At 49.6% G+C, this 26552-nt stretch overlaps 1 protein-coding gene across 1 annotated transcript in view; it reads left to right on the top strand.

The window, feature by feature from the left end:
• The window catches only part of LOC130378559 (uncharacterized), a 112977-nt gene that overhangs the window by 32933 nt on the left and 53492 nt on the right, over positions 1 to 26552 (top strand). The gene's annotated exons all lie outside the window — the stretch shown is intronic.

Here is a 26552-nt window from a genome sequence, read left to right as displayed (position 1 = left end):
GGTCTGGCTAATTTCCTAAAGAAGTATCTGGAACATTTTTCGTTATCTTCCATGTGTTTAGTCCTGCTACGCATAAGAAGGCCTTTAGAATCCTCAGCAGTAACAGCCATCATCTCCTTCTTTAGCCTCGCAATCTCTACTGCCACATCAAACCCTGAATGGGCCATCGTATATAAACGCTGTAACTTTGCCTGTTGTTTTTTGTATTTGAAACGCTTTTTCATTGCAATTCTTTTCCCTTCTCGTGTGAAAAAGTTTTTGGTCCGACTTTTTAAGTCTTCCCACCACTCACCGACTGACTGGAATAAAAACTGTAGTGAAATCCATCTTTTTAACTTGTCCTTTAGTCTTTCTACTAATTTTAGATCTTTGAGTAATGAAACATTTAATTTCCAGGGATTTTGGCTTGTATGAGCCTTAACATTGCACCTTATTGTGCAGTCAATTTTTGAATGGTCACTGAAAAAAACTGGGGTAACAGCTGCATCAGAAACTAAAATGTTCTTTGTTGTCAACAGAAAATCAATACGTGAACAAATGGTGCCATTTGACCATGTATAGCCTGGTGTGTTAGGGTTCTTATAGCGAAAGGTATCATTAAGTTTAAAATCCTTGATGAGGTTATTCAACATTTCTGAACTTGAGTCAAGCCTGACCGTAGCAACGGTCATTCTGTCCTTTTTGTCCATAAGACAATTGAAGTCCCCGCCCAGGATCACATCGCTTCCACACACAAGAAGCGGCTGTATTTCTTTAAGAACCTCTAGGCGTTCATTTAGATCAGGTGGACAGTAAACATTGATTATTCTAAATTTTAGCTGGTGCCATTCAACGTCAATGCAAAGCAGTCTTCCACCAATCACTCGTTTGACCCTTTGTATGCAGAAATCTTTACCTTTGAATAAAACCACAACCCCTGACGCTCTGTTCTTGTTGTCCCCTGACCATACAGATTGGCCAAAAGTCCATCTTTGTTCAAATGTCTTGTAATCGTCTCTGTATGGTATATTACATTCTTGGAGTAGAAAGATGTCATGTTTTTCACTATTTAAAAAGGTGAAAGCCGTCAGGCACTTCACAGGGTCATTAAGGCCTCTAGTGTTCAGGGATGAGATGGAGAGGACAGGCATCAGGATAGTGAGTGGGGGGGGGTGGGGCAAAAACTATATTTGGTCTTTCCTGATCTTTTTTGGTCGTTTGGGTCTAGCTAGAGGCTCCGGATTGTGGGTTTCCCTGATGTGCGTGACAGCAGTAAAGGCCTCCACCTGCTCGTCTTCGAGAAAGGAGGGTTTTTTTTCAGGGGACGATGACCATTTTGTTCCGGGATACGTGGGAATCGTCAGGAGAGATGGCTCACCTGATGATGAAGAATTAATCTGACGTTTCTTGGAATGTGCTGATTGGTCGGGTGGGCTTTCAAACAATGGTATAGCCGGAGGAGTTTCTAGTGCTTCCAACAGCGGGTTCCCCCTCTCAGCGGGCATTTCGGGATCCATCTCCTTTCCCCGCTGATTCTGCCAAGCCCGTTCCCTTGGCTGTGGTTTCGCTGGATAGTAGGTAGGGACAGTGGGAATCTCGTTCATCCATTCATGCGCGTCACTAATTAGATGACGAGGCATTTGGCTACTTTGAGAGGGTATAACCACTACTTAATTCTGGGCATTGCACGATCTGATTCGTGCCTCTGCCTTCGTAAGCAGCGGGGTGAGACTGCTAGTAAGCCAGACTCAACCCCGTGGTGCGCGGCTCATCGGATGGCAGGGTACTTCCATTCTTACGAGAACCGTAATGACATTTCGGCCGCCATCTCAACCCTTTCGTTTTTGAGATGTTACGGTCACCGCCACATCCAGCCCGGAGGATTTCCAGACCCATTATCCCTTTGGGTCTTATTAGGTTACATTGCTGGCCTAGGCACCGCGCACCACGCCGGTATCAACAATAACCGGTTGTGAATTGTCACTTGGGGTACAGACCTTCAATTTGACTACGATCGCAAGAATTGCCGAGCTACTATTCCATGTCCCCTTAGTACGTCTCACGAGCGTCCTCACCAAGAGAGCACCACCAGAGCTGTCCCGAAGGCAGGGCGGCGTCCCAAATACATGGGCCACATGCCTCTCACCTCAGGGCGACGAGAGCCTCTCTCAATCGCCCCCATGATGAGCGGTGCCCGCTTCGTAGCCCATACATGGTGCTTCACGGGTCGTGACAGATCAGCCGAGTCAGGTTAGCTAACTGGCTTTAATGATCCGCTCTTCCTAAAGACTAAATCGAAATAAGATATTTCAGAATTCCATATATAAGCGCGGTGAATCGGCTTAGTCGATTACCTGACTAGCTTCATCCCACCTTTAAGGACGAATAGACATCGTTCAACCCCTTTAATAGGTCCAGATCACTGGGATAGGGTTAAGTTATGTTCCCATGAGGCCCAGGGGGGCACTCACTCACATCATCTGATGTGCCGACCTGCCGGTCTTTCCCTCGAGGCAACGGTCTCGTAATAAACCGTCCCCCGTTCTCCTGCAGTTGGAGACAGCGTACCAGCCCGGATGGGCTTAACGCTGTCCCCGCGGGTTCTCTGACGCACCCCCAGAGGACCGTAGTCCTCCGAAGGTCTATTCAACACCGTCGGTTGTTCTGGTGGTCTAGAGGTCGGTTTGTTAACCCTACCTCTCCTTCTCTGTTTTAATTGCATATCCCCAGAGGACCGGAGTCCTTCGCAGATCTTTACAACTCCTTGGTTGTTTATGTTTGTCTAGAGGTAGGTCAGGTCACCATACCCCTCTTTCTGTTTTATTCCTCCTCAAGGCTAGAGGTCGGTCGGAATGACCTTCCCCCTCACTTGCTTGTTGAACGCCTGAAAGACGTCAACCGACTTCAGTATCGTGGTCCTCGAACAGGTCTTCGCAAATCGGACGGTGCCCTTTTTGCTCATGCCCAAGGCTTCCATGATTCGGCAGTTACTCGCCAGCCACTTGCCCCTCACACCCATGACAAAGCCGTGGGTGGTGAGACTCGTGACCAACGGAAACTCCAACGCCAGGGCAGGGAGAAAAGGAGAGTATTTGCTCTCCTTCTCGATCCTCGCCTGAACCAACCAGTCCATCGTGCCTTCAAATCGGACCGTCACGTCGACTACCATGAGTGTGTTTCCACGCCGAAAAATCAGATCTGGGACCCCCCACTTCCCTGACAGGGACGTGAGCCTTCTCTCCTGCACAACCACCCACTGCTTCCCCCTCCCGACCGCGGCGAGGAGGTTGCAGATGCGATTATGCCGAGCCATCCGATTTAGCTTTGTTTCAACACACCCTCCCAAGATGTGTGAACCCGTTTCCGGCCCCACACCGCACGCTCTGCACGGTGGGGCGAATCCGAGTCCAGCACCTCTGTGACGGAACTCCAGTGTCGGGAGCACACTCGCCCTCATCTGTAGGGCGCGTATAAAGTGTGATTCCTTCCACTGAGTCCGTCCATGCCCCACAAGCCAGCTGTTGCTCAGCTTGTCCTTCTTAAAGAGACCAATTCCGAAACCTTGTGGCACCATCGCGGCCCACCTCGCAAACTCCGCATCCCTCCAGCCGCCAGGAGCCGGGAACAAGTCACACTCAGGGTCGAGAAGGTCCACCAAAGCCTGCGGTAGTCCATCTTTACTACCGCCACCGTTTAACCATCTCTTGCTGAACTCTTTAGGGGTAATCACCCCTCTCGCCATTACCGAAGTAGCACCATCGCTTGAGTGGTACAGCCCGAATATCCTTCTGGATATACTCAACGGCACCGTCCTGCTCAAGCAAGGGACCCCCAGCCCTCCATCCGCGTTTCGTGAATACAGTAGACCATTCGCGGTAGAGGGACTCAGACGCAACCATTCTTTGACCAGACGCCTGATCACCATATCCGTCTTGAGAAGCACGGACTGGGTAACTGAAGAATGGGTCGCACCATACATGAGTCTGGGGATGGCGAAGGATCGCAACAATTCAAATTTCTGAGACGGCTTCAACGGGGCTCCAGCGATCCGGGATCCGAGGGCTTCGAGCTCACCGACCGTGTCGGGCTTACGGACCCCCTTCCAGGGGTTAATGTCCACGCCGAGGTATCTCACGTATTCCCCCGGACCCGCCATATGTATCTCCGCCCCACCTAGTTTCCAAGGTGGGCAGTTGTTGATCTTCCCGGCGGTTCTTCTTCCACCATCAATGAAAAACCCGTGACATTTTGCCGAGTTCACCTTCAACCCGGAGAGGCCGCAGAACGACTCCAGTATGCCAATGTTCTTGTACATGCCGTCCCAAGAATCACTCAACAACACCAGATCGTCCGCATACGCCAGGACAGTCATGCTGTTCCCGGCGCTTCCATAGCCCTCTCCAAAGCTCTCCAGTTTACCCAGCAACGGGTCAATCGCCAGATTGAAAAGGAGGGGCGAGAGAGGGTCTCCCTGCTTGACTCCGATCTTCATGTCAATCTTCGCCGAGGGGCCCTGAACGGTCTCCACCCTTGTGCTGCAACCATCGTAGCAATTCATTATCAGGTCAATGAACGCCTGGTCCACGCACCGATCCGACAGCACTCTCGTTATATGCTTGTGTGAGACCGAGTCAAAGGCCTTAGCTAGATCGATGAAGACCATCGCCAACGGTTTCCTCTCCCGCTTGCTCGTGTTGAGCGCTCCCTCAACTAGTATGAGGTTTTCAGAACAACCGGGGGTTCGTACGAACCCCTTCTGCCGCATATGGGTAGGGCAGGCTACAGCCAACCGCTTGTGGAGAATCGAAGAAAACAATCTGAGGACCATCGACCCGATGGTAATGGGCCGCCAGTTCGCGACAGACTCTCTCTCCGTGGGGTCTTTAGACTTGGGCAACAAGGCAGTTCGGCTCAGCTTGAGAGAGGCAGGGATTGCACTTCTCATCAAGAACCCGTTGAACATTTTCGCCAGCTTCACTCCCTTCGGGTCCCACATCATCAAAGCATTCTTGGTTACACCATCAGGCCCGGCGGCTGACAGCATCTTGATGCGCTTTCTTGTCTTCAAGACAAGTGCAGGTGTGATGGGGCGGGAGAGAAGCCTATTTTTGCACGGAGCGAATGAGCCGAACCGACCGAGACCCAGATAACAGTCTTCAGATTCCCATTTGCCCTTAAAATACTCCGTAACCGTCCTAGCCCTAATGGAGCATACTCCGCCTTGTATGCCGTCAAGAACCATTCGGGCTGCCTTGGACTGATTCTTCCGAAAGAGTATCTGTAGCTGGAGATGATTGAGAGCTGGCGCGACGGCCGCCCTGCGATTCGTGCGTCGCTTCCTCATCCCACGTTGTTTCTCCAACTTCGACCCCCTGAGCGCACACGAGCGCCTTACCACAGTCGCGAGTTCTACCAGAGCGTCGAGGGTTTCGCTCTCAGTAGGAATACTAGCCCATCCACCGCTACCAGAGCTAGTATCCTTGGCCAGCGCTAAAAGGATTTTTCTTCGCAAGACACTCAGCGTGTACGAGGGAACCTGTGGGCTTTCAATCGTCAAATCCTGTAATTCTTGATCAATTAGGGCTGTACTATCCGGCGTCACAGGGGCTTGCGCCAGCTTCTCAAGCTGACGCACCTTATATTGTATCTGACGCCTTGTGCGATCCGGCACATGCAGAGTCGATAAAACCTTCCCTCATTCCCCATTCCTCGATGTGCGCCCGGAGAAGACGAGTCTCCTCGACAGACCACGCACCATACCTCCTCCCTTGGGCCCTTCTTCCTCCATCCTTGTCCCTCTGCTGTGCCACATACTCCTCTGTATGCGCTGACCTCATATGTATAGAGACCCCCCTACCGGACTTAAAACTCCTGCTACAGAGGGTACATTTCACCCCCTGGACCGAAGCTCTTGTTGCGTTCATGCATACGGCTGCATGGCACTCAATCTGGTGTCTCCGCCTTTTCGAGATACCGCATCTCGAACACAACAGAGTTGAGCGCACCAGACCGTGCACCCGTCTTAGGTGCATGCAACAAGCAGCAGCGGTGTCCAACTGAGTCACGCAGAGCTCGCACTGCTGCGCCAAGTACGGGAAAGAGATCTCCACGGAGGTTCTGGAGGAAAGTGGGCCCGTGTCACCTTTGGAGAATGAGTACAAGGTAAGACTCTTCCTTGGGGGGAAGAGCCTTCTACGACTGCTCAGCGCAGATCCTTCACCCTGTACGCCCTCGAAACCAGCGTTAGTTTCGGCCTCTGCACCCGTTCTTAAACGGGGCAGGTGTCTGAACCGAGGGTTCATCCCTTCGCGACCACCAGACAGTGGCGCACCAGAGACTGACCATCTCGCATCCAGTTCGGGGGCCCTTAACGTTGTGATCGCCGGCGAGTGACGGGGGACCCTTTCGAGGGACCCGGCTCGACGCTTCACACCTCGTCGTGGCCCAGCCACCCTCTTCCGAAGCGCGTTAGGACTGACGCGCGGCACAGTTGCCGTACGGCGGGCTGGCGAACGGCCAGGCCTCCGCGTTTCATCGGAGAGGGGACTGCGCATGAGCACGGCGGCACCGGTCCTCCCCAGGGTAGGGGAAAAATCCAGGTGGCGTCGCTTCATGGATCTCTTCCGCAAGGGGCGTGGGCTCTGAGTCGTGGGTGAACCGGCCAGGTTCGGGGACCTGCCGGGGAGTGCCCACTTCCTAGCCCATCTTTCCTTCATGTCTTTTTGTCTCACCAACCTTTTGTCCTTGCTAGACCGGGGGCTCTCCATAGCAGCACTTTATGTCGTGTCAAAGTTGTGAGAGTAATCCTCGGTTTCGCAATTCAAAGCTGGGCTGACGTTTGGCGTTATCAGTCTGAAGATGAACTTGAACTAGAGCAGAGGGTCTGGCACCCTGGCCCAACGCACGCGCGTTGGGTTCCACTGCTCCTAGGTACGCCTAAACGCTGTTCTTACCCTTCGAAAATTAGATATAGGGTTCGGAACTTCAGCTGAGACTCGTACTGGGGTGGATCTAATGTAGGACGAAACTAGTTCATCCATTCGTTTCATAGAAGCCGCTTGTCTTCTTCTCTTCATCTCCGTTCCCCAAGATCCACCGGTACGCCTGCCTTTAACCCGTACTCAATTGAATTTCTTCACTTTGACATTCAGAGCACTGGGCAGAGATCATAAAATTTTTGCGCCCCCGTGGAGCTTCCGTCAATTCCTTTAGGTTTCGCGCCAGCGGCTTCCCTCCGGGATCGACAGTTCATTTCTAAACTGTTCAAACAAACTCCGCTTAATACATAGCAAAGACCAATCCCGGGTGCTCTGCCCATATACGGGTGAGCGATCAAAGGAACCATAACTGATTTAATGAGCCATTCGCAGTTTCACTTTTCCAGCCGTGTGGACTCATACATGCATGGCTTAAACTTTGAGACAAGCATATGCTACTGGCAGGATCAACCAGGATGGCCATGGACAAACCTCCACGGAGGATGTCGGACCGCACATAACGACTGACATCCACGGCCCCGTTACTAGACGGGGTCTGTGCAGCTGCCAGTGCGCCGTGCGAGGCGGGCCCGCCGTCTGTGGTTGCAGCCTGAGATAGTTAACTCAGACTTATACCGCTACCACCACTCAGACTCAGCTCACGACACTCAGAGTGGGCGCTGCCGTGGTATCCTCACAGCGCCCGGGGTACCGGGGTTTGAGTAATTATCGTACAGGCGGACAGCGGCCGTCAGGAGATATCGATAGATTTCAAGCCAGACCCTGACACAGGCCGACCTCTCCAGAACCACTGCCCACCCTCGTAGGACACCTATGACACCAAGGACAAGACGGGGCTACTCGGGCACTCAGGGTAGCACAACCACCAAGGTGGAAGCACTGGTTTTGGGAACACATTGTGAGGCACCCTTCATGTGGAACTAAAGCCGCAATGGGGCCCTCACTGAGGTGAACCGCTTATTCCATTTCCGTCGAAAGCTACAGTCCAAGAGCGATGCCACGAGGGACATGTGCACTCTCAGGTACGGGGCACCTCCAGTAACCTTTTTACTGTGCGCCTACTTACTCCGACCCATACTAGGATGGGGGTATGTCCTTCAAAGAGGGGGCTCCAAACGGTATCACATGAGACAAGGAGATTTACAGTGAGCGGACTGCTAAATTTCTTATTTACTTTACCCCTGGGAGGAAAAGCGAAAAAACTCGACCCATGGGGTAGTAAACTCGACCCATGGGGTAGTAAAACCTGACCCATGGGGTAGTAAACTCGACCCCTGGGGTAGTACGGCAAAAAGACTCTGAAAAAAAACGCTATTTTTTTTATTCATCCAGGTGCGCACAGGCACAACACCGACTCGCCTCAATACTCAGTCCGAGATGGGGACTCATCTCGGACTCAATCTCACAAAGTTAGCCTCCTCTGGAGCATCAGAATGACCTCCAGACATAAGGCAACACACTACACTATTCAGTCCGAGATGGGGACTCATCTCGGACTCAAACTCACAAAGTTAGCCTCCTCTGGAGCATCAGAATGATCTCCAGAAATAAGGCAACACACTACACTATTCAGTCCGAGATGGGGGCTCATCTCGGACTCAATCTCACAAAGTTAGCCTCCTCTGGAGCATCAGAATGACCTCCAGACATAAGGCAACACACTACACTATTCAGTCCGAGATGGGGGCTCACCTCGGACTCAAACTCACAAAGTTAGCCTCCTCTGGAGCATCAGGGCGACCTCCAGAAATAAGGCAACACACTACACTATTCAGTCCGAGATGGGGACTCATCTCGGACTCAAACTCACAAAGTTAGCCTCCTCTGGAGCATCAGGGCGACCTCCAGACATAAGGCAACACACTACACTATTCAGTCCGAGATGGGGACTCATCTCGGACTCAAACTCACAAAGTTAGCCTCCTCTGGAGCATCAGGGCGACCTCCAGACATGAGGCAACACACTACACTATTCAGTCCGAGATGGGGGCTCACCTCGGACTCAAACTCACAAAGTTAGCCTCCTCTGGAGCATCAGGGCGACCTCCAGAAATAAGGCAACACACTACACTATTCAGTCCGAGATGGGGACTCACCTCGGACTCAAACTCACAAAGTTAGCCTCCTCTGGAGCATCAGGGCGACCTCCAGACATAAGGCAACACACTACACTATTCAGTCCGAGATTGGGACCCGTTTCGGACTCTGACGCGACGTTGTACCGCTGCTCTGGAGCCTACCCAAGACTTCCAGACCGTTTGCCATCAACCGCACCACTCAGTCCGAGATTGGGACCCGTTTCGGCTCTTACGCGACGTTGTACCGCTGCTCTGGAGCCCATGGAAGACTTCCAGACCGTTGGCCACCAACCGCACCACTCAGTCCGAGATGGGGACCCGTTTCGGCTCTGACGCGACGTTGTACCGCTGCTCTGGAGCCTACCCAAGACTTCCAGACCGTTTGCCATCAACCGCACCACTCAGTCCGAGATCGGGACCCGTTTCGGCTCTGACGCGACGTTGTACCGCTGCTCTGGAGCCTACCCAAGACTTCCAGACCGTTTGCCATCAACCGCACCACTCAGTCCGAGATCGGGACCCGTTTCGGCTCTTACGCGACGTTGTACCGCTGCTCTGGAGCCTACCCAAGACTTCCAGACCGTTGGCCACCAACCGCACCACTCAGGCCGAGATGGGGACCCGTTTCGGCTCTTACGCGACGTTGTACCGCTGCTCTGGAGCCCATGGAAGACTTCCAGACCGTTGGCCACCAACCGCACCACTCAGTCCGAGATGGGGACCCGTTTCGGCTCTTACGCGACGTTGTACCGCTGCTCTGGAGCCCATGGTAGACTTCCAGACCGTTGGCCACCAACCGCACCACTCAGTCCGAGATGGGGACCCGTTTCGGCTCTTACGCGACGTTGTACCGCTGCTCTGGAGCCCATGGTAGACTTCCAGACCGTTGGCCACCAACCGCACCACTCAGTCCGAGATGGGGACCCGTTTCGGCTCTTACGCGACGTTGTACCGCTGCTCTGGAGCCTACCCAAGACTTCCAGACCGTTTGCCATCAACCGCACCACTCAGTCCGAGATGGGGACCCATTTCGGCCTCTGACGCGACGTTGTACCGCTGCTCTGTTTATCCTGGTTCTCTAACTTTATTATTCCCAGTGCGTATACTGTCCTTCAACAAGGGGGCTCAAAATGGTACCTCATGAGACAAGGAGATTTACAGTGAGCGGACTGCTAAATTTCTTGTTTACTTTACCCATGGGGTAGTAAACACAACCCATGGGGTAGTAAACGCACAACACCGACTCGCCGCAACACTCAGTCCGAGATGGGGACTCATCTCGGACTCGTACTCACAAAGTTAGCCTCCTCTGGAGCTCAGAGGAAAAATACTATCCCAGGGATTTCGCGTTTTGATTTTTACAGTGAGCGGACTGCTATTTTCCTTGTTTTCGGTTATTTTTCATTTTCGTTTTTAGCCTATTCTATGTCATTTCTTCAATTTAATTCGTTTTCTGATGATTGTTTTACCCTTTTCTTTCATTTATTTCGTTTCCTGGAGATTGTTTTATCCCTTTATTTCATTTATTTCGTTTTCTGGTGATTGTTTCAGCCTTTTCTCTTCTTTCTGTCGGGTTTACAGTGACAGGTCCAGGGCCCACCCAGCAAAAAGCACAATGCTTTGGGTGACGGGAGCCGAGCCACAACAGATCCCCTACCACCCCAGACATCAACCGGACCACCCCTGCCGAGGACATGGCCCTCCCGGACCGGGGCAAGGCACACACACACACACACACACACACACACACACACACACACACACACACACACACACACACACACACACACACACACACACACACACACACACACACACACACACACACTATTAATCCATCCAGCAATAGAGTTATGAATGTTCCAATGCTTACACTTCCATGTGCATACTTCCATACACTCTAACACTATTAATCTATCCGACAATAAGACCCCCAAAGTGGGGGAAACACTGGCTCCATGTGCATACATCCATACACTACCAATACATCCAGCAATAGAGTTATGAATGTTCTAATGCATACACTTCCATGTGCAAGCATCCATGCACTCTAACACTATTAAACTATCCGACAATAAGACCCCCAACCTGGGGGAAACACTGGCTCCATGTGCATACTTCCATGCACGCAAACACTACCAATACATCCAGCAATAGAGTTATGAATGTTCTAATGCATACACTTCCATGTGCATACTTCCATACACTCTAACACTATTAAACTATCCGACAATAAGACCCCCAAAGTGGGGGAAACACTGGCTCCATGTGCAAACTTCCATGCACACTACCAATACATCCAGCAATAGAGTTATGAATGTTCTAATGCTTACACTTCCATGTGCATACTTCCATACACTCTGACACTATTAATCTATCCGACAATAAGACCCCCAACGTGGGGGAAACACTGGCTACATGTGCACACTTCCATACACTACCAATACTTCCAGCAATAGAGTTATGAATGTTCCAATGCTTACACTTCCATGTGCATACTTCCATACACTCTGACACTATTAATCTATCCGACAATAAGACCACCAACGTGGGGGAAACACTGGCTCCATGTGCATACTTCCATGCACGCAAACACTACCAATACATCCAGCAATAGAGTTATGAATGTTCTAATGCTTACACTTCCATGTGCATACTTCCATACACTCTGACACTATTAATCTATCCGACAATAAGACCCCCAACGTGGGGGAAACACTGGCTCCATGTACATACTTCCATACACTACCAATACATCCAGCAATAGAGTTATGAATGTTCCAATGCTTACACTTCCATGTGCATACTTCCATACACTCTGACACTATTAAACTATCCGACAATAAGACCCCCAACGTTGGGGAAACACTGGCTCCATGTACATACTTCCATACACTACAAATACATCCAGCAATAGAGTTATGAATGTTCTAATGCATACACTTCCATGTGCAAGCATCCATGCACTCTAACACTATTAAACTCTCCGACAATAAGACCCCCAACCTGGGGGAAACACTGGCTCCATGTGCATACTTCCATGCACGCAAACACTACCAATACATCCAGCAATAGAGTTATGAATGTTCTAATGCATACACTTCCATGTGCATACTTCCATACACTCTGACACTATTAAACTATCCGACAATAAGACCCCCAATGTGGGGGAAACACTGGCTCCATGTGCAAACTTCCATGCACGCAAACACTACCAATACATCCAGCAATAGAGTTATGAATGTTCCAATGCTTACACTTCCATGTGCATACTTCCATACACTCTGACACTATTAATCTATCCGACAATAAGACCCCCAACGTGGGGGAAACACTGGCTCCATGTACATACTTCCATACACTACAAATACATCCAGCAATAGAGTTATGAATGTTCTAATGCTTACACTTCCATGTGCATATGTCGGAGAAGCCGAGAAAACCTTCCACACAAATTTTGGTAAAAAAAAAAAATTGGTAACACCCCTTTTTCCCGCGTTTAGTGAAAAACTTCAAATGCGATTTTCTATACCAAAACAAGCCACCAGGTGGCCAAAATTTTGTACAAAGGTCCGCCTCATAAATACCTACCAACCATAGGAACCTTGTTCCCACGCCCCTCCCTCAGCTCCCGTAAGGTCGATTATAGCTGTTTTCCCATGTTAAAAAAAGTTGCCACTAGGGGCGCCAAATTTCTTGGGGATGAAGAGGGGACCAAGGGCTACCACTGGCACTATCCCAAATTCCCACGCCCCTCTGTAAAAAAAAAACGCTTCACTTTGAAGTTTTAAAATCGAAATTGCAGTACCCAAAAAAACCGCCAGGGGCGCCATATTTTTTGAGCAAGTCCGCTGGGCCTAGACCTATCCATGGGTGGTCGCCGAATTTAAAAAGTGGTAAGATGCTCTTAACCTAACCCTAACCCTAACCCTAACCCTAACCCTTCTTGCGTCCTGGAGACGAGCCTTGGTTCTCCCACACCGGACCCTGAGCCCCCAGTCCCCACCCACACTTCCTCAGCCCCTAGACTCAACCGTCTCTCCCTCGCAAGCGCCGCGGCCCGGAGACGACTCTGTTCGTCGTCCTCCTCGCCGGCGCTGACCACTCCACCTCTTGGTCAGGCGACACCACCCCCCATTACAGTGAAAAAGCAGAAGTCTAACGTACTCACAGTTTCTGTGGAGATTCACCCCTGCCCCCTCATTCCTCCTCTGACCACTCCTACGGTCGTTACTCTGACCCCAGTGGGGAAAGGTCCGAGTCGCCAAACCACGACTTCTCCTTCCCTTTTCTCGTCCCCCAGACTTAGTGGTTCCTTCCAGCAGCCCTCCATACACCCCCCTACAAACCGCAAAGCCACCATGTGGTCCCTGGCTATTAGAAAAGACATAATTTTCACGGGCGACTCCAACCTGGCCCGAATCCCGAAAAGAAAGATGGACGACATACAAATTGATAGTTTCCCAGGAGCCACGCTAAGACATTTAACGGCTATCCTTCAGAAACATACCTCTCCCAGGCCCGAAACGAAGCTAGTTCTGTTGTCTATTGGCATAAACAACTGCCTGAGACAACAGACTCCCCTCACAATAATTAAGGACACACGACGTCTAATTAGGACGACCAGAGAGACCTTTCCTCAGGCTCGCATTATAATTCCCTTGATAACGATATCCATCAAGCTATCCGCCACTCAAATCCGCTGCGTCAAATCATTTAACGACTTTGTGAGGGATAACATCGAGAGGGTAGACTCATGTGCTGGCTTTCTCAACACCTTGTCGACGCTAAAATTCAAAACTACAAGTGATAATATCCATTGGACTCCTGAAACAGCAAATTGTATGTGTGGCGGGGCTCAGTGGAACAGTCAATATTAACGAGGGGAGGGGGAAATAACTAAAGAGGGACCGACAACGCCACCTGGGGAATTACACCCCAGGAAATATAGAACAAAGAAAGTTAAACTATGATATTACAGAAATAATAAGGACACAGGTTCAAGAACTAAAGAGGCAGAGACAATAACTATATTAACCGTTTCTTTTATTACAATAACTAAATAAAGAAAACAGGATCAAAACAAAACCAAACTGCAAAACAGGGGTTAAGTAACCCAGCAAACCAAAGGTCAAACAATGAAACAGAAAAGGGAAAATAACACAAAAGCAAACTTAAGCAAAGCAACCAAAACAAAATAGCAAACGGAACCAAAACAAAACAAAACAGCTAACCAGAACAACTAAAACCATACAAAACAGCAGCAGGGGATCCACCCTAGGAGGAAACCAACAGAGGCTGACTTTAGCCATCTTGGCCCTTTTATCTGCACCTGGGTGCAGGAGGAGGAGCTTAGATGGGGTTGCATTCACAACCCCTACTGAGGTTCACCACAATCTACCCCCTGGGTTTTTAATCGTCGACCCGACGATTTACATTTACTGCCATGGCCTAAACACCACACAGCCACTAAGCACGGGCATCAGAGAGTTAGCAGCCCCTATTGCTCTACTTCCAGCCGCTTGAGGTTGGTGGTGGAGGTTGTGGTGCGTCCCGGCATTGGTCCGGTTGGTCCTTCTGGGGGGTGCCTCACTGGTGCCCGGAAAAACAGCAGTTATATCAGGTAAATAACTTGCTTGGTGTTGGCTAGAAGGTGGTACCTGCACTTCTGGTGGAGTTTGTGGAGGGGTGGCTTGGGTTTGCCGACTTGGTTGGCTGTCCAATCCTGAAGGAGCCAGTAGGAACCATTCACCATCCTGTGCAGTCCCATCTATAAGAGGCGATTCTACCTCCTGGAGTGGCTCGCTAGAAGGGCAGTCAGTCACATGATCCAATTTTCTTTTAAGTAATACACGATGAACATGTTTTACCTGATGTAGGTCAGTTACAGGGGCAATGGAGTACACTGGTCCTTGTCCTGATGGGGCCTTCAACACCTTGTACACTACAGAGCTCCAGATGTCCTGAATCTTGTGGCGACCTCTTAGCCCGACATTTCTAAGGAAGACCAGCTCTCCTTCTTGTAAGGATGGATCCCGCACATGTTGATCATGATTCTTCTTGCGTCGCTCAGCCGCAGCCGCGAGATTCTTGGTGGCACCCTCAAATGCATGGCACAGCCGGTACTGGTGTTCAACAATCCAATCATGGGCACTGCCAGCTACAGGTTCCTGCACTCTGCCCAAAAGGAAATCAACAGGTAACTGGGGGTCTTGCCCAAACATCAGAAAAAATGGGGACTCTCCAGTGGACTGATGTGCTGTTGTGTTATATGAGAATGTCACTTGTGGGAGGTAGCAGGACCAATCCCTCTTTTTGGTAACAGGAAGGGTGCGTAGGAGGTTGTGGAGGGTGCGATTGAAACGCTCACATTGGCCATTACCAGCTGGATGGTATGGAGTGGTGTGGCTTTTGTCTATACCATACATACCACAGAGCTGTTGGATGAGTTGGCTCTCAAAGTTTCTGCCTTGGTCCGAATGAATACGCCCTGGTACCCCAAACTTATAGAACCACTCATTCACCAACACCTGCGCCACTGTGGTAGCCCTTTGGTCATGGGTTGGGACTGCTTGAGTGTACTTGGAAAAGACATCCGTCATGACAAGGACATTCTCCATCCCATTCCTGGATGACTCCAATGTTGTGAAGTCAACAGCGAGTATCTGATTTGGGCGAGAAGCAAGTAGATGTCCCATGTATGTACGAGTAGCAGGATGAGTATCTTTGGCTACCTGACATCGTTCACAGTCCAGACACCATTGCTTGATGTCCTGGTGCATCCCTGGCCAATAGCACCGCTGCCGTACCAAGTCGGTTGTCCGTTCGACACCTTGATGCCCATGCTCCTGATGCAGCTGATGAAGGACCTGATTCTTGAGCGACATGGGGAGCACCAATTGAAGGAGATCCCCCGCTTTGGGGTGGCAGACTGTGCGATGCAATACTCCATCTTTTTGCATCATTCGATCCCACTGTCTGACTAGCCCAAGCACTTCCTTGGAGGTCTGGTGCCGTTCAGCTGCATCTGGGCCCTTCTTCCGGGTCCAAAACCTCAGGAATTCCTTGATGGCAGGGTCAACTTCCTGTAAGATACATAAATCAGATGGGGAGTGAGAGGGGAAAACAGTGATGGTGGCCTGGGTAGCCCTGATTGTCTGATCAGGTTTAAAGAACTGCTTCAGTGGTTCTGGGACATGACTGCCAGAGGCTACAAGTTCAGAGTCAGTAGCCCTGGGTGGGTGCTGTCGGGAGAGTGCATCTGCATTTTGATTACTTCGACCAGGCCTGTACTTGATGGTGAAATCAAATGCAGCAAGTTGTGAAGCCCAACGCTGTTCTGTAGCACCTAGCTTGGCTGTAGACAAGTGGCTGAGAGGGTTATTGTCCGTGAACACCACGCATTTTTGGCCAAGCAGGTAATCTCTGAATTTTTCGGTGAGGGCCCACTTAAGGGCCAGAAACTCCAATTTCATTGAGCTGTAATTACTCATGTTTCTTTCCGTAGGTCTGAGGCCCCGGCTAGCATAAGCTATAGGTCTGACCCTGCCATCCTGATTTTGGGAGAGCACAGCCCCGAGCCCACTGTAGCTGGCATCAACTTCTAGGATGAAAGGCAAGGAGAAGTTGGCATAGGCCAGAACTGGAGCACTCACAAACCTACTTTTAAGGCCTTCAAAACTCCGCTCACACTCCTCCGTCCATGCAACAAGTAGGCTCTCTTTAGATGGTCTCCTGGATTTTGTGCCATTCATTTCAGCCACCAGGCGATGCAAGGGTGCGGCCAACTTGGCAAACCCATCGATGAAGCGTCTGTAGTAGCTTGCAAAACCCAAGAAGGAACGCAACTCTGACACATGGTTAGGTCGCTGCCACTTTGAAACAACGTCTATTTTGCCAGGGTCAGTAGACACACCATCCTTTGATATGATGTGCCCCAAGTAGCTCACCTCTGGTTTGAAAAAGCAGCACTTTTCCCACTTGGCTTTGAGATTTTCTTGCTGCAGGCGGCCTAGTACAGACTCCAAGCGTTCGACATGCTCTGTTACTGTTGAGGAGAAAACAACAATATCATCCAGGTAAAGCAACAATGACTGACAGTGCTGATCTCCAAAGATCCTCTCCATTAACCTCTGGAAGGTACTTGGGGCATTGCACAACCCAAAGGGCATCCGGTTCCACTCAAACAGCCCAAAGGGTGTGCAGAATGCAGTCTTCATTTTGTCCTTTTCAGTGACTGGTACTTGGTTGTACCCAGCAGCAAGGTCCAGGGTGGAGAACCAGCAGGCTCCTGACAGGGAGTCAAGGGACTCTTCAATGCGGGGCAAGGGAAAGGCATCCTTGCGGGTCTTACTGTTTAAGAGCCGGTAGTCCACACACAAGCGGAGGCTGCCATCCTTTTTCTTGACCAGCACGATGGGGGAAGCAAAGGGGCTACTACTTTCTCTAATAACCCGTGCCTCAAGGAGCTGGTGGATGTGGGCCTTGGCTGCTTCGTACTCTGAAGGGCGGATGCGCCGATATCTTTGGCGTACCGGTACCTCATCCTCTAAAGGAATGTCATGAGAAATGAGGTTAGTGCAGCCTATATCTCCCTCGTTTGCAGAAAATACGTCACTGTACTTGTGCAATAAGGTTCTGACCTGACCTTGCTCCTGCTCTGATAGAGCTGTTAGATCAACTGCAGCAATCTTATCCTGCACTTCATTAGTTACTGTCTGGGAGGAAACTGTGGCTGCTAATTCCCTCTCCTCAAGCCCTGCAGGTAAACTCACGAGATGGGCATTACTTAGGGTGCCTAGGACAGCACTGGGGTAGAGTAAAACATCCTGAATCCCTACATTGACAATCGGGATGTAAACAGTACCTCTACTCACACGGACCAGTGCTGGGGAGGCTAGTAGCCCTGAAGGCAGGCCATTACTCAGGGGCTCGAATAAGGCATAATTTGCTAAATGTTGTGAACAGGAGGCGGCAACAATTTTCAAGGTACCCCCGGGGACTCTGCATACCCTCCCTCCCTTTACTTTTACACGACCTGAGCAATCCAGAGGGGTAGTAGCCTGAATTTGGTGACACTGCTGGAGGGCGTGCTGAATTAGGGGGGGAGCCTGCAGCACAGAAGGTAGGTTAAAAAGAGCAGGGCCATGCCGTACAAACAACTCCAAGTAACATTCCTTAATTATGTTCATTCCCAGCACACCAGGAACTGTAGCTGTACTGTTTTGGGGATCCTTTACCACCAAAACCCCCCGCTTAACAATTTCTTTGCCACAAAGCTGCACATCTAACTCAAGGTATCCTATGTAAGGTATGGCCATCCCATTAGCAGCAGTCAGCCTTAACCAGTTACAGGAATGGAGTTTTTCTGAGCCCCAGGGTTCAAAATGCTTTACAAAGAAACTCTCTGTTATTGTTGACACCATTGACCCTGTATCAACCAGGCATGGAACCTCCACCCCACCCATATTTATGATAATATTGGGGCAAGCTGAAACCAAATTTCCCGGATCATGGACATGAGACTTGGAGCAAGTAGAGCCCCCACCTGAACTTTGGCTCAACAGTTCAGGGGGTGAAAGTTTCCCTGGTTAGGTGGACAGCGCTCATCCCTAGAGCTGGATTGTACTGCTGTGGTAGCTAGCTTGGATGACGCAGCTACATGGGCACCATTACACTCCCTAGCAAAATGACCAGGCTGTTGGCACCTCCTACAGATAAGGTTTTTCTTATCATACTGGGGTCTAGGGGCATGAGTGATGGCTGCAAGACTTCTGGTAAGCTGGTTTAGCTGCTCTTGCTGAGTCCGAAGGATTTCTTTTAACTCCCCTAGCTCGGAGCTACCTGATGGGTTACCCACCCTGCTGTGGCTTGGATTGACTCCCTGGACAGTGTGCTGAAACCCAAAAACAGAGGGGACAGAGTGACTTCTACCTCTCCCACCCCCTGGCATTCCCTCCTGTTCCCACCTAATGGCCTCACTGCGGACATCTATCAGGGTGGTAGTAGGGTGGCCTCGAACAAATTGTTTAAGCTCTCTGCGAAGAGTACAATCAGACACATGTTCCACAAATTGATCTCTGAGTAATACATCTTTGTTGGGTAGACCATTGGGGGCTTTCTTTACAACCTTCTCTATCAGACTCATTAGTGCATGTGAAAATTCTTGCAGGGTTTCTCCCTCTTGTTGCTTCCTAGAAAAGAAATCTTCCTGCAAAGACACATATGATCTAGTACACCCATACTGTTCCTGAAGTATAGCTAGGACCTTGTCTGGATCTTCCTTTTCTGTCCGAGATCTGTATTTAATTTCCTCTCTGGCCTCTCCTTCCAGGTGATCATAAATGAAAATTGCTTTCTCAACTGATGACAAACGCCTAGAACGTGTACAAGCCTGAAGCTCTTCAACCCACTCAACAATATTGAGGCCTGTTCTACCCCTAAACATGGGGCACTTCCGGTCTCTGGGTACAAAAATCAGTCTCTCGTTTACTGGGTTCCTTGGGGCAGAGGCACTCGTTGATGCCGCACTGGGCCCTGGCTGGTTGCCTTCTCGTTCATCACGCATCTGTCGATTCTCAGCTTGAAGCTGCGTTATCAAGTCTTTTAGCTGGGAGAGTTCCTCCTCCATGATGGAAGAGAGAAGAGATTATCAGGGTACAATTCACGGATCCTTCGAGGACCTGCTGCTGTTTTGTAGAAATAATAAACCTTAACAAACTACGAACAAATCAATTGGGTTGTGGAAAAAAAATGAAAACTACAAGTCTCTGCCTGAAAGTAATCCTGCCGACAACGCCAAGATGTGGCGGGGCTCAGTGGAACAGTCAATATTAACGAGGGGAGGGGGAAATAACTAAAGAGGGACCGACAACGCCACCTGGGGAATTACACCCCAGGAAATATAGAACAAAGAAAGTTAAACTATGATATTACAGAAATAATAAGGACACAGGTTCAAGAACTAAAGAGGCAGAGACAATAACTATATTAACCGTTTCTTTTATTACAATAACTAAATAAAGAAAACAGGATCAAAACAAAACCAAACTGCAAAACAGGGGTTAAGTAACCCAGCAAACCAAAGGTCAAACAATGAAACAGAAAAGGGAAAATAACACAAAAGCAAACTTAAGCAAAGCAACCAAAACAAAATAGCAAACGGAACCAAAACAAAACAAAACAGCTAACCAGAACAACTAAAACCATACAAAACAGCAGCAGGGGATCCACCCTAGGAGGAAACCAACAGAGGCTGACTTTAGCCATCTTGGCCCTTTTATCTGCACCTGGGTGCAGGAGGAGGAGCTTAGATGGGGTTGCATTCACAACCCCTACTGAGGTTCACCACAATCTACCCCCTGGGTTTTTAATCGTCGACCCGACGATTTACATTTACTGCCATGGCCTAAACACCACACAGCCACTAAGCACGGGCATCAGAGAGTTAGCAGCCCCTATTGCTCTACTTCCAGCCGCTTGAGGTTGGTGGTGGAGGTTGTGGTGCGTCCCGGCATTGGTCCGGTTGGTCCTTCTGGGGGGTGCCTCACTGGTGCCCGGAAAAACAGCAGTTATATCAGGTAAATAACTTGCTTGGTGTTGGCTAGAAGGTGGTACCTGCACTTCTGGTGGAGTTTGTGGAGGGGTGGCTTGGGTTTGCCGACTTGGTTGGCTGTCCAATCCTGAAGGAGCCAGTAGGAACCATTCACCATCCTGTGCAGTCCCATCTATAAGAGGCGATTCTACCTCCTGGAGTGGCTCGCTAGAAGGGCAGTCAGTCACATGATCCAATTTTCTTTTAAGTAATACACGATGAACATGTTTTACCTGATGTAGGTCAGTTACAGGGGCAATGGAGTACACTGGTCCTTGTCCTGATGGGGCCTTCAACACCTTGTACACTACAGAGCTCCAGATGTCCTGAATCTTGTGGCGACCTCTTAGCCCGACATTTCTAAGGAAGACCAGCTCTCCTTCTTGTAAGGATGGATCCCGCACATGTTGATCATGATTCTTCTTGCGTCGCTCAGCCGCAGCCGCGAGATTCTTGGTGGCACCCTCAAATGCATGGCACAGCCGGTACTGGTGTTCAACAATCCAATCATGGGCACTGCCAGCTACAGGTTCCTGCACTCTGCCCAAAAGGAAATCAACAGGTAACTGGGGGTCTTGCCCAAACATCAGAAAAAATGGGGACTCTCCAGTGGACTGATGTGCTGTTGTGTTATATGAGAATGTCACTTGTGGGAGGTAGCAGGACCAATCCCTCTTTTTGGTAACAGGAAGGGTGCGTAGGAGGTTGTGGAGGGTGCGATTGAAACGCTCACATTGGCCATTACCAGCTGGATGGTATGGAGTGGTGTGGCTTTTGTCTATACCATACATACCACAGAGCTGTTGGATGAGTTGGCTCTCAAAGTTTCTGCCTTGGTCCGAATGAATACGCCCTGGTACCCCAAACTTATAGAACCACTCATTCACCAACACCTGCGCCACTGTGGTAGCCCTTTGGTCATGGGTTGGGACTGCTTGAGTGTACTTGGAAAAGACATCCGTCATGACAAGGACATTCTCCATCCCATTCCTGGATGACTCCAATGTTGTGAAGTCAACAGCGAGTATCTGATTTGGGCGAGAAGCAAGTAGATGTCCCATGTATGTACGAGTAGCAGGATGAGTATCTTTGGCTACCTGACATCGTTCACAGTCCAGACACCATTGCTTGATGTCCTGGTGCATCCCTGGCCAATAGCACCGCTGCCGTACCAAGTCGGTTGTCCGTTCGACACCTTGATGCCCATGCTCCTGATGCAGCTGATGAAGGACCTGATTCTTGAGCGACATGGGGAGCACCAATTGAAGGAGATCCCCCGCTTTGGGGTGGCAGACTGTGCGATGCAATACTCCATCTTTTTGCATCATTCGATCCCACTGTCTGACTAGCCCAAGCACTTCCTTGGAGGTCTGGTGCCGTTCAGCTGCATCTGGGCCCTTCTTCCGGGTCCAAAACCTCAGGAATTCCTTGATGGCAGGGTCAACTTCCTGTAAGATACATAAATCAGATGGGGAGTGAGAGGGGAAAACAGTGATGGTGGCCTGGGTAGCCCTGATTGTCTGATCAGGTTTAAAGAACTGCTTCAGTGGTTCTGGGACATGACTGCCAGAGGCTACAAGTTCAGAGTCAGTAGCCCTGGGTGGGTGCTGTCGGGAGAGTGCATCTGCATTTTGATTACTTCGACCAGGCCTGTACTTGATGGTGAAATCAAATGCAGCAAGTTGTGAAGCCCAACGCTGTTCTGTAGCACCTAGCTTGGCTGTAGACAAGTGGCTGAGAGGGTTATTGTCTGTGAACACCACGCATTTTTGGCCAAGCAGGTAATCTCTGAATTTTTCGGTGAGGGCCCACTTAAGGGCCAGAAACTCCAATTTCATTGAGCTGTAATTACTCATGTTTCTTTCCGTAGGTCTGAGGCCCCGGCTAGCATAAGCTATAGGTCTGACCCTGCCATCCTGATTTTGGGAGAGCACAGCCCCGAGCCCACTGTAGCTGGCATCAACTTCTAGGATGAAAGGCAAGGAGAAGTTGGCATAGGCCAGAACTGGAGCACTCACAAACCTACTTTTAAGGCCTTCAAAACTCCGCTCACACTCCTCCGTCCATGCAACAAGTAGGCTCTCTTTAGATGGTCTCCTGGATTTTGTGCCATTCATTTCAGCCACCAGGCGATGCAAGGGTGCGGCCAACTTGGCAAACCCATCGATGAAGCGTCTGTAGTAGCTTGCAAAACCCAAGAAGGAACGCAACTCTGACACATGGTTAGGTCGCTGCCACTTTGAAACAACGTCTATTTTGCCAGGGTCAGTAGACACACCATCCTTTGATATGATGTGCCCCAAGTAGCTCACCTCTGGTTTGAAAAAGCAGCACTTTTCCCACTTGGCTTTGAGATTTTCTTGCTGCAGGCGGCCTAGTACAGACTCCAAGCGTTCGACATGCTCTGTTACTGTTGAGGAGAAAACAACAATATCATCCAGGTAAAGCAACAATGACTGACAGTGCTGATCTCCAAAGATCCTCTCCATTAACCTCTGGAAGGTACTTGGGGCATTGCACAACCCAAAGGGCATCCGGTTCCACTCAAACAGCCCAAAGGGTGTGCAGAATGCAGTCTTCATTTTGTCCTTTTCAGTGACTGGTACTTGGTTGTACCCAGCAGCAAGGTCCAGGGTGGAGAACCAGCAGGCTCCTGACAGGGAGTCAAGGGACTCTTCAATGCGGGGCAAGGGAAAGGCATCCTTGCGGGTCTTACTGTTTAAGAGCCGGTAGTCCACACACAAGCGGAGGCTGCCATCCTTTTTCTTGACCAGCACGATGGGGGAAGCAAAGGGGCTACTACTTTCTCTAATAACCCGTGCCTCAAGGAGCTGGTGGATGTGGGCCTTGGCTGCTTCGTACTCTGAAGGGCGGATGCGCCGATATCTTTGGCGTACCGGTACCTCATCCTCTAAAGGAATGTCATGAGAAATGAGGTTAGTGCAGCCTATATCTCCCTCGTTTGCAGAAAATACGTCACTGTACTTGTGCAATAAGGTTCTGACCTGACCTTGCTCCTGCTCTGATAGAGCTGTTAGATCAACTGCAGCAATCTTATCCTGCACTTCATTAGTTACTGTCTGGGAGGAAACTGTGGCTGCTAATTCCCTCTCCTCAAGCCCTGCAGGTAAACTCACGAGATGGGCATTACTTAGGGTGCCTAGGACAGCACTGGGGTAGAGTAAAACATCCTGAATCCCTACATTGACAATCGGGATGTAAACAGTACCTCTACTCACACGGACCAGTGCTGGGGAGGCTAGTAGCCCTGAAGGCAGGCCATTACTCAGGGGCTCGAATAAGGCATAATTTGCTAAATGTTGTGAACAGGAGGCGGCAACAATTTTCAAGGTACCCCCGGGGACTCTGCATACCCTCCCTCCCTTTACTTTTACACGACCTGAGCAATCCAGAGGGGTAGTAGCCTGAATTTGGTGACACTGCTGGAGGGCGTGCTGAATTAGGGGGGGAGCCTGCAGCACAGAAGGTAGGTTAAAAAGAGCAGGGCCATGCCGTACAAACAACTCCAAGTAACATTCCTTAATTATGTTCATTCCCAGCACACCAGGAACTGTAGCTGTACTGTTTTGGGGATCCTTTACCACCAAAACCCCCCGCTTAACAATTTCTTTGCCACAAAGCTGCACATCTAACTCAAGGTATCCTATGTAAGGTATGGCCATCCCATTAGCAGCAGTCAGCCTTAACCAGTTACAGGAATGGAGTTTTTCTGAGCCCCAGGGTTCAAAATGCTTTACAAAGAAACTCTCTGTTATTGTTGACACCATTGACCCTGTATCAACCAGGCATGGAACCTCCACCCCACCCATATTTATGATAATATTGGGGCAAGCTGAAACCAAATTTCCCGGATCATGGACATGAGACTTGGAGCAAGTAGAGCCCCCACCTGAACTTTGGCTCAACAGTTCAGGGGGTGAAAGTTTCCCTGGTTAGGTGGACAGCGCTCATCCCTAGAGCTGGATTGTACTGCTGTGGTAGCTAGCTTGGATGACGCAGCTACATGGGCACCATTACACTCCCTAGCAAAATGACCAGGCTGTTGGCACCTCCTACAGATAAGGTTTTTCTTATCATACTGGGGTCTAGGGGCATGAGTGATGGCTGCAAGACTTCTGGTAAGCTGGTTTAGCTGCTCTTGCTGAGTCCGAAGGATTTCTTTTAACTCCCCTAGCTCGGAGCTACCTGATGGGTTACCCACCCTGCTGTGGCTTGGATTGACTCCCTGGACAGTGTGCTGAAACCCAAAAACAGAGGGGACAGAGTGACTTCTACCTCTCCCACCCCCTGGCATTCCCTCCTGTTCCCACCTAATGGCCTCACTGCGGACATCTATCAGGGTGGTAGTAGGGTGGCCTCGAACAAATTGTTTAAGCTCTCTGCGAAGAGTACAATCAGACACATGTTCCACAAATTGATCTCTGAGTAATACATCTTTGTTGGGTAGACCATTGGGGGCTTTCTTTACAACCTTCTCTATCAGACTCATTAGTGCATGTGAAAATTCTTGCAGGGTTTCTCCCTCTTGTTGCTTCCTAGAAAAGAAATCTTCCTGCAAAGACACATATGATCTAGTACACCCATACTGTTCCTGAAGTATAGCTAGGACCTTGTCTGGATCTTCCTTTTCTGTCCGAGATCTGTATTTAATTTCCTCTCTGGCCTCTCCTTCCAGGTGATCATAAATGAAAATTGCTTTCTCAACTGATGACAAACGCCTAGAACGTGTACAAGCCTGAAGCTCTTCAACCCACTCAACAATATTGAGGCCTGTTCTACCCCTAAACATGGGGCACTTCCGGTCTCTGGGTACAAAAATCAGTCTCTCGTTTACTGGGTTCCTTGGGGCAGAGGCACTCGTTGATGCCGCACTGGGCCCTGGCTGGTTGCCTTCTCGTTCATCACGCATCTGTCGATTCTCAGCTTGAAGCTGCGTTATCAAGTCTTTTAGCTGGGAGAGTTCCTCCTCCATGATGGAAGAGAGAAGAGATTATCAGGGTACAATTCACGGATCCTTCGAGGACCTGCTGCTGTTTTGTAGAAATAATAAACCTTAACAAACTACGAACAAATCAATTGGGTTGTGGAAAAAAAATGAAAACTACAAGTCTCTGCCTGAAAGTAATCCTGCCGACAACGCCAAGATGTGGCGGGGCTCAGTGGAACAGTCAATATTAACGAGGGGAGGGGGAAATAACTAAAGAGGGACCGACAACGCCACCTGGGGAATTACACCCCAGGAAATATAGAACAAAGAAAGTTAAACTATGATATTACAGAAATAATAAGGACACAGGTTCAAGAACTAAAGAGGCAGAGACAATAACTATATTAACCGTTTCTTTTATTACAATAACTAAATAAAGAAAACAGGATCAAAACAAAACCAAACTGCAAAACAGGGGTTAAGTAACCCAGCAAACCAAAGGTCAAACAATGAAACAGAAAAGGGAAAATAACACAAAAGCAAACTTAAGCAAAGCAACCAAAACAAAATAGCAAACGGAACCAAAACAAAACAAAACAGCTAACCAGAACAACTAAAACCATACAAAACAGCAGCAGGGGATCCACCCTAGGAGGAAACCAACAGAGGCTGACTTTAGCCATCTTGGCCCTTTTATCTGCACCTGGGTGCAGGAGGAGGAGCTTAGATGGGGTTGCATTCACAACCCCTACTGAGGTTCACCACATATGCTTGATGACTGGTTAAACCAATTGGATTTATATTTGGATTTATAGCTAGACCACCAGACGCATTACCGTCCCCTTCGTCCTCAACATCAACGTTACTAAGTGGATTTCTAGCCTGCCCACCACAACCCCTTATGGTCTTGGCGACGACCCATCTTACCACTCCATCCGTCCCGGTCCTCACCATAA

This window comes from Gadus chalcogrammus, unplaced genomic scaffold, assembly GCF_026213295.1.
Source record: "Gadus chalcogrammus isolate NIFS_2021 unplaced genomic scaffold, NIFS_Gcha_1.0 GACHA088, whole genome shotgun sequence".
NCBI classification, from domain to species: Eukaryota; Metazoa; Chordata; class Actinopteri; order Gadiformes; family Gadidae; genus Gadus; species Gadus chalcogrammus.
This window is presented reverse-complemented; position numbering and strand designations above follow the sequence as displayed.